General features: G+C 37.7%; 1 long non-coding RNA gene across 7 annotated transcripts in view; it reads right to left on the reverse strand.

Annotated features, from left to right (window-relative positions):
• The window catches only part of LOC126042069 (uncharacterized), a 92,658-nt gene that overhangs the window by 9,951 nt on the left and 66,852 nt on the right, over nucleotides 1-15,855 (reverse strand). For all 7 annotated transcript variants that reach the window (XR_007507058.1, XR_007507057.1, XR_007507056.1 and 4 more), the window contains exon 3: nucleotides 10,709-10,742. This is a non-coding gene — a long non-coding RNA (uncharacterized LOC126042069). The remainder of the gene's footprint in view (nucleotides 1-10,708; nucleotides 10,743-15,855) is intronic.

Raw genomic sequence — 15,855 nt, forward strand, 5'->3', positions numbered from 1 at the left:
ACATCAATTTAAAGGTTAGGTTTATCTGGTGAAATGTGGAATGCACCACAGTAGTATTTGTTCACAAAGCAAAATATACATTGTTAGAATACTTAAATTAAACAGCATCAACAAAACAAACAAACAAACAAAATTACAAGAATGCTTCCATTCCTAGAATGGAACTACAACTTTTCTACACCTGTGATCAACATTAGTGAAATATTAATCCATCTTGCTAAATTTTTCATGACTTGCTTTTTGCTAGTGATTTCTTGACACGTACACGCTAGAAACAGGGAGATAAAGCAGATCAATACTCTAGCTAATCTGAGTTTCCAAAGGCAGTTTGGTTTTTCCATGTAATTTTCCTTTTCTCTTGATAGTCCATAGAGCAGATTAATGTAAAAAAATAAAAGTCTAAAATCCATAACAGCAAGAAAGGAAGCATTTCGTAATCAGAATTTTTTTCCTGGACAGAATTTTTCCTATCCTACTGCAGGATCTGAAAAGTTTCCAGTTTGTTTAACACGAATATTAAAGTCATCTAGAAAAGCATGATAGCAATAGTGACATTGCATATGATGATAAACCATAAAGCATGTTAATTTCTTCCCTCTATTTTTAATTCCAACCAGCCATGAGCCGTCCACTGTTCAGCACAAGATTAATGAATCACACACTAATTGCTTTTTACATGTCAAACTCTACTCTGAGTCTTAAAGTTTCAAGAATCTATTGTCAAAACACTTTTGGCTAAATCGCAGGAAGCTAACTCCATCAAATGTGGTGATGCAGTAGCAATGCAGAAGGAGGTACGCTAGCCTAACAGTAATGCTCTGTATGAAACCAATATGATCGTCTTCTAATTGTCATTTCAGCTAACTTTCTACATTAATAACTTTTGTTCAGCAGACAGGCTTCTGGCATATGATTGCTCAAACTCAGTGTGTTGGGTCCCTGCATGCACAGTACCTTGGAGAGCTTTTTTTATGGGGTTGGATTCAGTTCAATGACTTTGCTACTGTTAATCTGAAGAAGTTTCTTCTGTTACTCCTTCATACTGACAATGAGCCATGGCAGGAAGGAGGACTAGAGGTTGACATCTTTATCTCACTGATACCAACATGGGGTTTTGACACTTTGCAGATGACAGCCAACACTTTAAATCAAACCAGCTTTTTAGATCCTTTAGCATCCTTGCTTGCTGCATTGTCTAAATGCATGGCTGAGCCGTCTGCCACATTAGCACAGACTCTTCTCTATTGCTCATGCCTTTTATATTTCTTATCTGTACATGGTATGCAGCTACACAATTTACAAATAGGAAATATGAGGCCAATAAGGTGGAAGTGTTTTTAAAATCCTTTTCCAGTTTTGTAGACGTGACCATATAGTACAGCCAAATTCTAGTGGTTGCCTTTTTTCTTATAGGTAAATGATATGGAAGTGACATAAATATGAAAAAGTGATTGCTAGTTCATGGAGTATCAATTATATTAATTTGACCAGAAGACTCTGGAGACGGAATTGCACTGCCTACTCATCAATAATTTACTCTTTTTTTGCTAGAGCCTAGAATCAGGCAAGCCCCTTAAAGAGCTTGTTATAAATGCAGCTCAGGCCTGCAGAAACTCATTCCTGCCCAGGAGTTTGAAAATAACTATCTTCAACTGAATTAAAAATTTCTCTAAATACATCATGACATTCCAAAATATCGAGCTAGTTCAGATATGCTTCCAGATTTACATGGCCCTGAATAACTATTTCTGTCTATAGAGTTTTCTAAGTTTATAGTAGGCTAATAATTTAAGCCTCAGAGTCATTAAAATATTAGCAGTATTTTTTCCTATAGAAAAGGAAATGCAGAAGTCCATCCTACTGAATGAACATCCCAGTGACATTTTTGCTGTGGGAAAGGTATGTATACCTGGCTAGCGAGCATACGTTGCACGACCTGTTGCAACAGGTACAGCTCTGTCAGCACAAACCAGAAACAGGAGAGACACGGCAGCAGCCTGATAGCAGCCTTCAAAAATATGAGTCCATTGTTACTGTTACCTGACTCTGTGTTGTCCCACTTTCAAAGTGCTTCATGAAGTCAAATCACATTGAAAATGAATGAAAATTGGGCAGGTAATTCCACCACTCCTCTGGAAAACAAGGGCTTGTGCTTTATAGGAAGCAGTAGAGGAGCATGTAAGCATTACGTGTGGTGCTTGAAGTACTGCAATTGACAAAAGAAAACCTATTGGCTGAGTTCACGGTCCCAAATTTTCTTTTATTTGGACTCTCTAGGGCAATCTTCCAAGTGAGAGGGGCCAGCTGCTAGGATCTGAAAAGTACAATCTTATTCTATCAACGTACAGTCTCCCTTTGCTTTTCTCCTTGTCATACTGAATACAAGAAAGGGCTATCAGAAGGCAAATTAAATTAAAAAACCCCTTCAGCTTGGCACTGGACTGAGCAGTGTTTTGGACTCCATTTTATGGCAGGGAGCAGCCATTTGGTTAAAAGTGATACCGCTCTGTGATTGGCTGATAGCCATTTCTTGACACCTTCATAGCCACACGCTCTCAGGCAGCCCTGTGATTGTCTGCCCACTTCCTTTGGACCAGGAAAAAAAATGTCAAAAAATGGAGTCCAAAACAAAATGACGCCACCCCATGTAGGCAGGGGAAGGGCATCCCAGGCCTGATGTGCTTCTGGGTAAACTGGACAGCATGGCTGGTGCTGCCAGCCAGTCACAGCAGAGCGTGTGACTGGTTGAGGGACTTTGGGGGCGAATGTCCCCTAAGGCTGCTGGGAGGGGGTGGCCTTTCTCCTGTCACTTCCTATCTTGTCTGTTGGGGGTACCTGTACTACAGAGTTTCAGCTGCACATGCTATATTGTTCTCTATGACCTAATCAAGCTTTCTGTAAGGTGAAAGCAGTTTTTATAACTGTTTTTAGTGCCTAAAAAATGTATTTCTATGGTTACATGGGCAAGCTTAGCTGCGGATAGAATGTTTCCAGCACTGACACGATTACTGCAGGGCTTCCAGGCTGAGAGTTAAGAGAGTTGCTATTTCCCGGCTCTGTGATACATTTACATAGCAGAAGGAAATGACTCAGAGTTTGCTCTTATACTTGCTGCCTTTTGCAACTTGTCTGCTAATAATAGCGAGATAGCACTCCCTTATGCAATATCTTGTATATATATGTAACTTGAAAGAACCATCTAACTTTGCACATAGCTGCCTTCAGTGAAGTAGCATAACTCTACCCTCCTCTTCTTTTTGTAGATGTACTCAGAGAAATGACTTCTCATCCGTGTTTTTCCCCCTGTTGCTTCATATACTTCTGGGCAGCTGCGGGCCAGCTGAGCTAGTGACACCCTGCCTCATGACACCCTGCCCTTGACCAGTTAAGGGCAGCATAGGGAGGATGTCACCCACATTATCCACGTCAGGAATGATTCTCTCCAATCACACTGCCCCTGGTGGAGCCAAGGAGCAGCGCAACCCTTGCCCACATTCAAAGGGCATTTGCACAATTGGCTGTGGCTGCCAGATGACCCGGACACCAAGTGTCCCTGGCAGTCCACTGGAGCCATGGCATTGCTTATGATCCTGTGTTTGGTGTCGGTGATCGGGTGAGTTTCAACAGAGGCACATCGTTGCTCATCTTTCCTACTGCCTGAGTAAAGCTTTGTTTTATAATGAATTATCAGACTCCATTACTGTTGGGACCACAGCTAGCCTCATCTTTAGGCGTTGTGAAAAGGGTATTGAGTTGCACGACCAAGATGAGTTTCACGCAGGGTTTGTGATCAGAGGAGGCCCATTGGGTCTGAGCTTCTTGTCCAAAAGCAAAGCTTCCCTTCAGCTCCTCCATCCAGTGATTGGGGTAGAGCTTAGCACATACCTTTAGTCCACTCTCACAATAACGAGATATTGTCCTCAAAGGCTTAAAATACATTAAAGTATGGCGATTTCCATGATGCAAGTCTGAAAACTGAAATTCAGAGGCTCTGAGTTCATCTGAGGGGACGATGTCTGCAGGAATCCAACCACGACTTGAGCAGTAAGGTCAAGGTCATCAAAAAGAGCTAACACAGCCTGCCAAATGTGATTTATGAAGGTGACATGAGAACAGTGAAACTAGTTACTGGTGTGCTAGGAAGCCTTTCTGCTGTGAAAATTATCTTACCCCTTTCTCACCAAACCTTTTCAAGTGCTGCCAGCAACAAAGGGTGTAACTCATTTTCAGTTTTCTACTCAGAGGTCCCTGGGGAAGGAAGCCTATCTACTAATAATGTTCATATGGTGGTTTTCACACAGTAATGTTTAAGTGTTAAGGGAAATTCTGTATTTATTATCTGTAGTAAGAATAGGAAATACAGTATATATGGCGCACATTCAGAAACTGAAATAATAAAATTCTCCTCTTCTGGATGCCATTCAGTGTCAGACACAGCAACTTATTTCTGAGTCCTCTTATGAATGACAGTAAATTTGAAACCTGTTAAGAAACCATTTTGCTGATTCACTAAATCCACATCTGGATGCTATCTGTTAACTTTGAAGAATACAGCTTGTAATACGTCTTAAGGTGTTGCATGATTTTCAAGAGGACATGCAGTGATCACAACAATCACTGGGTTCATTGCACCACATCATTGATTCTTGTACCACAATACAGTAATTTATCGCAGAAGCAGAAAGAACCAAACCATAATTCTATATCAATCTGTCTGACACAGTTTTAAATGAAAACGATGACTTCTTATGGTAACTGCTCTTTGGACCACCATGTAGAAGGAATGACATATATTTGGAGGAAGCAAGGGCTGTAAGGTTCAACAAACATTTAAAACATGAAACACATTATAAACAAAGTTCATTAGACCAACAAGGCCAGTATTAATGGATTCATTTTCCTCTGTGGCATTTGATGCCTGGTTGCCCGGAAACAACAGTGAAGATTTATGCAGTGAGGGGCAATCAGACTTCTTTTCTGACATTCTTAATATGAATTCCTAGTGATAATGACATGCTACCATATCCCTGTACTTGCTTTCCCCTTATTATCAAATAAGCATTCAGAAACAATACTTTAACAAAATATGCTATACTACATATATATAACATAGATACAGTACTTATATACAAAATATGTATATATAATATATATACTCTATCACTATGGGTCTGTGGACCACAATCTGAAAGCCAGTGGACTTAAATATAAATATGCAAAGACTGATATTGTCCAAGAAGCATAAGATTTAGGGTTCTAACACATACCATTATTTATTAGTAATTGTACAAATCATAATTAGGTCTTTTTAAAAGCCCACATTGGAGGTTTCATTTCCATTTATTTACAACAGCCCTTTATAAATCATTCATCTGGAGATTTCCCTCCCATGTGTCGTGAAAACATTTCTGTAAAGTCCTCTTAATGGAGTCTATGAATCAATGTGTAGTAAGTGTCACAGGTTGAATCAATGGCTTAAGAACTAAGAAGGCCTTTTTATAGGCAGGTGTCAAAAGCACTGACTAAATTAGAAATTTTAATCTATGACAGTCCATGAAATTTATGCTCCAGTGAGTTGTAAAGTCCTACCTTCTTCACCGCTATGGATATGGAGTTCTGTCAGGACCTAAAAGAAGGGCCATAGGAATGAGAATTCTTTGATCTAGAAATGAGAAGACTGAAGGGATATATGATAAAATTATACCAGTCCTCAAATATGTAAAAGACAACTGAAAAAAAAGAAGAGGAATTCACAGTGCTATGGGGCTTAAAATGCAGAAAGGGATGCAGAGGTTGGATTGTTGGGAACACTTTCTAATAGTGAAGACTGTTGAAATACTAGTGAAATACTGGAACAGATTATATGGAAGCCTGTGAAATCTTCATCACTGTTTTTTTAAGTCCAAGCCAGTCAAACAATGTAAAGAATTATTACATTGCCACAGATTCTTCCCTTAATCTAAAAAAAAAATACTGTCTCAAATTCTGTTAGAAACGTTTATGATTTTTATTACCTTGACAATGGGGAGGACTCAATTGCTGCTGTGACTCATGTCTGTAATACCCAGCAGCTTCTGAAACACCCACACTCTATCACTAGCTCCTACTTTGGAGTCCTCTTTGAACCTATTTTTGGACCTACTTGAAGGGTCTTTTTCTCCTCATGTCACATCTCATAAGGCAACCCCTGAGTAAATGAGAGTTTGGTAAATACAGTATGTATTTAATACCTGAGGCAGGTTTGAAAAGCAGATTAGTTAGGTGAAATTGTAAGAACCAGAAAGAAAATGTAGGCAGGGGTAAGAATATTTCAATGTTAATGAAGAAGGTAAAATCCAAGACACAACCTTATTGGTGAAAATGACTCCCCTAAACCAAAATTCAGTTATTAAATAGAAGTGACCTCATCATCAGTTATTCCAGTATCATGAGTTACAGCCCCATTATCTCCTTTGAATGACAAGTATTCAGTGAAATAAAAAGTACATCACCTTGGTGCTCACTTATCCATGGAAATGCTGGTCAGATTACAAACCCAAATGAAAGCAGCCCTCCAACCACTCTGTGGCTCTGCAGATTTATTACAGTTGCCAGTGGTCTCTTAATTGTAGCTCTACTCTCCCATGAAGTTCAGCTTCACATGTCACTCTGGCTGTAATAGGCCTGTTAAATATAAGGAATTTCTTAACATTGGCTTTCAAGTTTTTGGCTATTTCCTTCAAATTCCTTCTTAACCCTGATAATTTCAGTTAGCATTTCATATGCCCTAGTTTATGCTCTTTTTACTGTTTTCATTAATTTTATGATTTGGTGTTTTAAAGTAATTAGAAAATACCAGTGATTAAATATTTTATCACTTGTTTTGCCAAGAATTTATCCTCACTTACTTTTTAAGATAGTGAAATAAGAATGCTATATATGGAAAAAAAGATTTCTGATGTATAAAAGAGAACTTTTAACTTGGTACAAAACCTGGACTCTGTTTTTAGGAGAGCCCAGCATAATTAGCTGAATGGTGAATTAAGAGCTCAGACAATGAAAATGGAGCATACTGTGTATGTATTCAAAAAGCTCTCTGAAGAGTTGTAAAAACCTATTGCCATTGAATGTCACTTGATCATGAAAACATTAAAGCAATTAGATGCCACTCTGAGTTGTACAAAAATGGGTACAGGTGTAATTTAACACACAGTTTGTTTAATTCCTCAATAACTTCTATTAATGTTTATTAAAGGCACTTTCAGTTATAAAGAGCAGTAATGTTTCTGGAATCTATAATGTTAGGACTTGGTGACTGTCTAGGAAAATATACCTAGGACAGTCTACATCACTCCAAACAGTCTCTTCTTCAGTTTATGGCTATTTAACAGAGAGGAGAATGAGTCTGGGCTCCCGTAGAGCTGTAGGACATAAGACTGTCCAATGGTTTTAATGAGCATAGCAGGTCAGCTAGAAGGAAGGCCAAGCTTTTGTTAAGTTGCCCTAGGTTTCTCACAGTCCTGAGCTTCCTAGGGACTGAAGGGTGGAAAAGAAATTTTTTAAGACCTTGTTAAGGACAAAACATGCAAGCTTCTAGAACCCATTTTTTTCTGTATTTACCCTTCTTTTAGTTATTTCTATCAAATAAAAAATCCCAAGATAAGTAACATTATTTCATAGGCCTCTTAGAAAGTTTTAACATTACACAGTCTGAAATAAAAGCTTACAATTAATCTATAGTATCAGTTGCCTTATTTTTATTTTTCAGGAAACTAGACATTTTCAAGCAATACTTTATTCTTGGTCATCCTTAACAGTCCATTATTTCCGTATTCAGGATAATTGTTTGGGTCCATGAAGTCTTGGAAATAAAACAAACCTGAAGGGGGAAAAAAAATCAGTAAGCATCCAGAAAAGTGATTGTATTTTTAATTTTTAATTCAGCTTTTTAGAAAAAACATGGTATTTTCTCTTTACTATTTTTTACTCATTAATTAAAGCTGACACTTCCAAAACCAGTATTAAATTTAACTGTGATTTAAGAACTCATCTGTTAAGCTCATCTATTTTAAGTTAAGATGACTAGACACCAAGCCAGCTGCTGCTTCTAATGGAAAATTGAGTTTACAAATATGTATCACATGTAAAATATCATCCTTATGCGGAAATGTTCAGATTTGTTGATGGAAATACCCTTTACCTTTGAAACAATATTTCGAAATCAAACACCAAGAAATCTGTCTGTCAGCTTCTGGGTTTTTGGTTTTTATGTTGTGTGGGTTTGTGGGGTTTTTTACTGTTGTTGGGTGCTGTTTTTTTAATAAAACCCAAGTATTTTCTACAAAGACACAAAAATGTGTTCAGATAAAATAATGAACCAGTGTTTAGGCTGAGATTATATCATGGTATAACAATCTACAGATACAGGATATGGAACAGGTATGTGGTGATTTTACCTTTACTTTAGAGAAGTGTTACTGAGTTGGACTCAACACAACCAATTCCCAGCTTGTTCCGCACAAATTTTTGAAAATGCAGTTTTCATTATGATCCATCAGTATTTGCACCATCACATATAATAGTTTTAGGACTCAAAGTATTTAGGTGGGATTTTCTCATGGTAGATACGTTTTACAGAAAATGGAAAGGCTACACAAATCTTGGTAGGTTCTTTTTCCTCCCATGAACATGTTTGAACAAGGGTGGGGAAAGGAAGGGTTTTGAGGTTGCGTTTTGTTTTGTTTTGTTATTTTTCTATGTTTGACCACCTGGGAAGAATCTCCAAAAGAAACTGGAATTGTTTTCCAGGTTGATAATTCTGTGAGCTGCACAGAAATCTAATACATGGCAATTAAATTGATATTTGCAATGACGCTCATTTTTTGGTATGCTATAACTTCTATAAAGCTTCTTAAGAAATGAATTGTGTTGTAATACAGGTCTAATTTTAGCAGACTTGAGGAAAAAAAAATAGTCCATTTGCTTTAGAATCATACTGGCTGAAAGCAAGAAGCCATTTAAGTTGCAATTATTATATAAGTACTTTTACAGGGAAAAAAACAAACCAAACAAAAAAGCATGACAAAAACTATCACTACATAAAACATGACTAATTTTTTTATAAAATCAGCCTATTTTCACGTATATATGTTTAGACACAAATGTATGCATGTTGCATGTTGGAATTAGAAAAAAAAAGACAGGAATGCAAGAGGCAGGGATATATGTTTCTTACTAATTAAGTTCCCAATCAACACCACAATCAGCAAAAGCCTAGAGCTACCATCAGTACTGCTCTGAAAGTGCCCGCAGTCCTACAGCAGTAGCTGACATCAGACATGCCAAGCCGAAAACCTTATGATAACACACTCCTACACCCCAGTGGTAAAGAAGGGACACATCTCCAAGCAAACCTTTTTATTCAATCAGAATAAAGCAAACAAAAAAGCAAAACAGTCTGATGAGCAGATTCAGACATGGGATTTTTTCCTTAAATATTTCATTAAACCAAAGGGGATATTTTCAAATGTTCTAGTATTTCTTTTTCAATATTGGGATGCCAATCAGAATTGAGGTTTATGCAGTGAAAAAGTATGTAAATCCCTTCATTACAAAGCCAATCTTAATATCAAAAAGGACAAGTGCTCCACGTTAGACAGGGTTACAACAGTTCAGTTCCTATCATAATTAATGAGAGTGTCATGGCTAAATGCCATCACACCATTTTAGATGTTCTAGTGCCTAATTCAATTCCCACTGAAAACAGTAGGGATCAGATCATTCAATTAACTTCAGTGGCCTTTAGATTGGACTTAAGACTCTACTCGGAATGAGATGAAGTTCTCCATTGAGAGACTGAGCACTTCCAACTCCTGTTGAGTTTGGCACCTTCTTACCAAAGCTGAGTATCTAAAAAGAGAGTAGGAGAGCTTGTCTTTTCTACACTTAAAATCAAATTGGGGACTTATGAAGGGACCTGGGAGATTTTGTCACCTAACTGCAATAATTTCCTTTTAAATTCTTGAGTAAATTAAGTGGAAAAAAAAAATAACCTTCTTTATTAAGATGAAAAAAAAATAAAATTCTAGACAGAACATAATACAACACATATGGTTCTATATTCAAATTTTGACTTTTTTAATGTACCACCCTGGGAAAAATTAACTGAGAGTTTATTTCTGTGGTTATAATATTATGCAGGACAATAATATTACAACTTAACTGGTACAATTCAAGTAAAATTTCTCAGAAGTATGTTCTTCCATACATTTAATGCTTGTTTATCGTTATGTAGTTAGTCCTAAAAAGGACACAATTCTGCTGTCATCTATCAGAAAAAACTTATGCAATACACATGTCCAAAAGTCAGCAGTAATTGACAGACATGATTATTGTGCCCTCTAGAAATATTTAGAATGACAGATGATGATAATTTCCTCATAAATCATGTCTAAAAAATGAAAAATGCAATGGAATCTCATTTTCTTAATATGATATTATCAGTACTAATGGAGGAGGTAAAATTTGGGTCTGCAATGTTTATCTGACTTACTTTCATGATAGAATTTTCCAGAATTTGCAATCATATGTGTACAAAAAATTTAAAAAAATTATTCAAGATGAGCAGCACAATATATTTTGCCTCTCCTGTGTTGATGTATAACTTTTACTGATCCTTGATGATTGACAGGAGAGCAGAGCTGCAGCCTACTATTTCAGAACAACTTACCAAGATAGCAGTGGAGTTTTTTTGTTCAGCAGGACTAGAGGAATAAAAGGAAAAAGAGAACATTTTAGACTCAGAGAATCCAAGGTAACAATTCTGCATTCTTTCCATGCTTTCAAGCTGGAATGTTTTCATTATTTTTAATATAAAGGAAACTTTTAAATATATTTTTTACTGAACCCATTGAATGTGAATAAGGCTAACCTCCCCCACACTGCATTTTTGTTCTTTGAAAAGCTCATAAATCGAAGTTCCAGTAACTTTTTTTTTTTCACATCATTATCTCCCCTATTCCACCTACATCTTCTATTCATTATAGAATGTGGCGCCAAGTTGATTCCACAGGTCAGAACTGTTTGATTTACAGGTAACAGTTTGGGGTATCTTGGTGAATAAGTTGAGAAGTTTGAGCCCTGAACAGATCTTCTCCGCATTTGGTGGCACTAGGATCCAAGGGGTTTGTTTGGGGCCATGTTTGCCTTCACACAGCACATTTTGTACTCCAGGATGACTTTACTAGATGCTCTTTTCAGAAGGACCATGTCAAAATACATTCTTCACTTCCAAATAGTCACCTGAAAATTTTTACATTCTTTCAATGCAATGCAGCTAGACATCTGGAGCATTCATTTGGACAGTAATAAGGGTAATTTTACCCCACAATAAATTCTTATATGTATTGCAGTCTTATAGGATTGATAACAGTTATTATGTTCTTTAGAGAGGAATAACAAAATAAATGGAGGCCTTCAAACTAGGGAAGAATTTTCTCTTCTTTCTCCCGAAAGGTGGCAGATGATATATGAAGCATGGAGAATCATTCAGCTGCCAAGAAGGAAATTACAGATATTACAACCAGCTTCCTGGGCTCTCAAGGAAGATACTGTTGTCAGTATAGCTCTGAGGCCAAGGAGAGACTATAACAACTATGTCTGTTTTGAAGAGACACCCACTATGTTAAGATTAGTAACTGTACATTGTTTAACATGGGCTCAAATTCCTCACTATTTTTTGAAGAATTCCTGTGGTAAATTTGGTATGCCTTGCAGAAAAAAGAATAGAAAGTTTTATACTGCAGGAAAACTGTCGGGCCAACACTCCCAAGTGTACGCCAAGTACTTTTGGGACTATAAATCCATCTCTGAGAAGCTCTTAGAGGAAAACATGAGAGATCAATACATGAATTGATACCAAAATGTCCTTAGCAAATAAAGTGCTTCTATAAAGGAACTATAGACCCAACTTGCTCACACAGCAGTTGACATCTGATTTCTCACCAAAATTACAGGTTCCACATCTTTATTTCAAAATCATTGATTTTCATGATTTTACATCGATGTAAAGTTTCCTAACAGCCTAAAGAATGAGATGGAATAACTGGAAGTATTATTCCACTTAGAAGGCAGATTATATCACTGTAATGTGCTCTGTCTTAAATGTGAGCTCCCTATAGAATTAATATCCTTGCTACCATCCTATTGCTATTGGTAAATAAAATTGTTAAGTATTACCACAGCTCCCATTTGGGCTGCAAAGTGACTGTTAATAAGGTAACTGACTACGCTGAATACTGGGGTCTTCTAAAAATCTGGCTGTAAATATTGCATTGACAACTGCTGGGCGATGAGCTGTTTTCTAGGAATTTAATAGGAACTAAAATCTGTTGAAAACAGGAATTGGTTCTGGGTACTGAATAGGTGACAAAATTCTTATGCTGGTATGTTACATCCAAAATTCCCCCACCACCTAACATTTCTTATTGGCTTTTAAGAGAATGTAATGATTCACAAAAATACTTGTAATTACTGCTCAAGTGGAGTAAGTTATTTGACTGGTGCTTTTTCCTAGCAGGTTTCTGTCATTACAGAGTTAACTCTGAGTCAGGAGGATTGCTTTAATTGTCTTAGAAACTCAAGCAACCTGTAGATATGAAAGACTTAACTCATACAGGTGCAAGCTATAAATAGGGGGTATAAAGAACAAAAGATACTACTGCTGTCCATGAGACTGTGGACTAAATTTGCCATCTTGTTTTCCTAGGAGAGGGCTAAATGCATGAAGACAAAAGTCTTCGAGTCATTAAATCACATGACACTTTCATTCCCTTTTTCTCCCTTCTTCCCTCACCAAGTCACAAACAAGACAGTCACTGGACTTTCTTTGCTGAGCTGCCTGATGGACATCATTGTTTCCTCCTTCAGTCTGGGTGAAGATCAGTAAAGACAGAAGAGAGGTCAGGACAACATGTTGTGGTGGGCTGACCACGGCTGGCAGACCCCTACCTAGCCACTCTCTCATCTCCCTCTTCAATAGGACAGAGGGAGCAAATAAAATGGAAAATCTTGATAGCGAGATAAAGACAGGGAGATCACTTAACAATTATTGTCATAGGCAAAATGGACTCAGGGAAAATTAGTTTATTTCCAAATAAAAATCGAGTTAGATCATGAGAAATAAAGACAAATTAAAACAAGACCTTCCCCACCCCTTCTTCCCAGGCTCGACATCAGTCCTTCACTACCAAGTGCTTTACCTCCTCCCTCACCCCTGAGCAGTGCAGGGGGATGAGGAATGGGTGTTATGGCTGGTCCATAACAGTTCCTCTCTGCCACTCCTTCCTCCTCACACATTTCCCCTGCTCTGACACGGTTCCTCTCCCTGGGCTACAGTTCCTTCAGAAAAAGCCTGGTCCTGTGTGGGTCCTTCCCATGGGCTACAGAGAAATCCCCACTCCCGTGCCTGCAGGACCTCCTCCCCCTCTTTGGGGCCAGGCAAGGCTAACCAAATTAGACATCAAGAAGAGACTGTTCTATTTTTTAAATAAAAAACTTTAAGGACAAATTGCTGACCGCTTTACTTTTCTCATCCAAACTGGAACCAAAAAGACTAAGGCCTTTGGGCAATAGCTGCTGCTTGCATTTGTGATATCCCAAAAAGACTCAGAGGGCTTATCATCATTAAATCATTTACATCCCTGGAGTACCGCTGCTGGGGACCACTACCTCCTCTCCTCCAACATCTTCCTCTGTCAGCATCTTCAATGTTCAACACCCCATTTACTCCAAGTTACAGCACTGGAGAAAGGAAAGAAAAGCTTTTAAATATGAATTGCAATTCTCCCCATTGTTTCTGCAAAACCCAAATTTGTTGATCTTTAGATATGCTGTGAGAAAAAGTTATTCCTAAGGACTTCTGCATAAAAATCACAATAATTGCAATCCCTTTTAGGAGGAAAACCAATTCTTGGATACTTAATCAGCATGGCAGCTACTTATATAACCTGAATTCAGCAAAAGTTTAATCGTATTTATGCATGATTAGAGCTCCACTAATATGCTCCATCCTGTAACTATAGGTTATACAATACAATGTTTCCTGCACAAATGCAGACTAGAGGGCTGAATAAATTACAGTTCAGCCAAAGTTTAAACAAATACTACATGTAAAAGCAGGTAAAACACCAGTTAAATCTATTGTGGGGTTTTTCAAATCTAATAAAGTGACAGACATCAGATAATTATTATAAGATACTAAAATTACAATAATTGATTGCACTACCCACTCCCCCCAACTCATACAGAGATAACTCTGAAATAAAATATAAGCAGGCTTTCTGTTTTAGTTAAAATCTCTATTACTTTACCATTATGTTGTAAACACCTAATTTTATGTAGTATGATTATAGAAATTTCATTTCTGAATGTCTGCTTTTCTGTGAGCACTAGTTTTGCATAACAGTAAAATAATAAAGCAACTGAAGGCATGCCGGCATTCAATCTGAACTGGAATCTCCACCTTTATATGGTGAAACCACCTGAATCTCCACACTCTAGACACAGCTTCTTTACACCAGACAAGGTACACCAGTGTCATCTACCTTTCAAGTTCCATTCACAGCCTGACCCTTAAAAGTGTATTAAAAGAAAATATGCTGTCTATACAGCTATGAACACACACACATCCATATAGGTGCCTTTGAGACAACCAACAAATGACGCAAAGTGAGGCTGGGCTCCCCTGGCCCCACTGGGTCCTTGCCCATCCCTGCGGCAAGGCTTGCTCAGTGCACAGTACCGGGCTAGGTGTAGTCTCAAAGGAAGATGGAGTCCATCTTAAATGGCCTCCTCTTCAAAGATTTCCATGTAAGATGTTGAATTCCCCAAAGTGGAGGGCAGCAAATGCAAAGATTTCAGAATAAAATCCCAGTGAAATTAGTTTCAGCTATTTAAAGTCATCACTGCTTTTGGATAAAAAGATTTTGGGGCGCTGAGCTAGATACCTATCTTCCAACTCAACCCACAGGAAGCTATAGGTGTACTCAGCATAAGCTGAGGAAAACTTTTTGAGTGGTTTGTTTATTTACTGAAAAGAGCAATTCAGGTTCAGAAGCCCCATGGCTTTGCATCAAACTCAGAGGAGAATCTCTGCTGAAACAAAAAAGTAAAGCACCTCTGAAATGCCCTAATAATTTCTTTCATAGCAAAAGTGAAACTGCTTTGATCTTTTGGAAGAATTAATATTCCAGCACTTGTTAGAAAAGCCATAACCCCAATCATTACCCTCTACAAAGGGATGAATGAGAATGATGGAGAATGTCCCTATATTAAGAAAAAGCTTAAGCAGTCATCTGGAAGGTAGAAGACAAAATATTGAGAGAGTCTGAAGGTCTAAGTGCAGAAGCACATATGAGGATGTGCTTACCAGTAAGCCTACAAAGCCCTTAAGCACACCCATTGCAGTCTTTTAAGTCCACTCTATTGCAGCCTATATATAGGTACAAGCAGTTATGCCCTGGAATATTTTAACAGTAAAGGGAAGTGCTTGTCTGAGCATGCACTAATAGTTTGAGCAACAGAGATAACAGTAACTTGTCTTTTAGCCTGGAGAAAAAGGAGTATAACCACTTAAAAGAAAACAGCAAGTTGTGTGGCTCAAATTGCAATACAATAAAAGGTTTCGAAATACCAGCACTTTTACCTCCATGTAATGAAAACTAGCATAGGTCAACAGTGTATCTTCTAACTAGGTAGTAGTTCCAAAAATTACTCTGGCACTATATTTGCCAACATATTGGCTTCTCTGAGAATGAAAGGAATCTATAGCTGCGTGTACCCATGGGGATAAAAATTAAAATAACCACTAGAAATCAC

The sequence above is a fragment of the Accipiter gentilis genome, chromosome 8 (assembly GCF_929443795.1).
Source record: "Accipiter gentilis chromosome 8, bAccGen1.1, whole genome shotgun sequence".
In the NCBI taxonomy this organism is placed as follows: Eukaryota; Metazoa; Chordata; class Aves; order Accipitriformes; family Accipitridae; genus Astur; species Astur gentilis.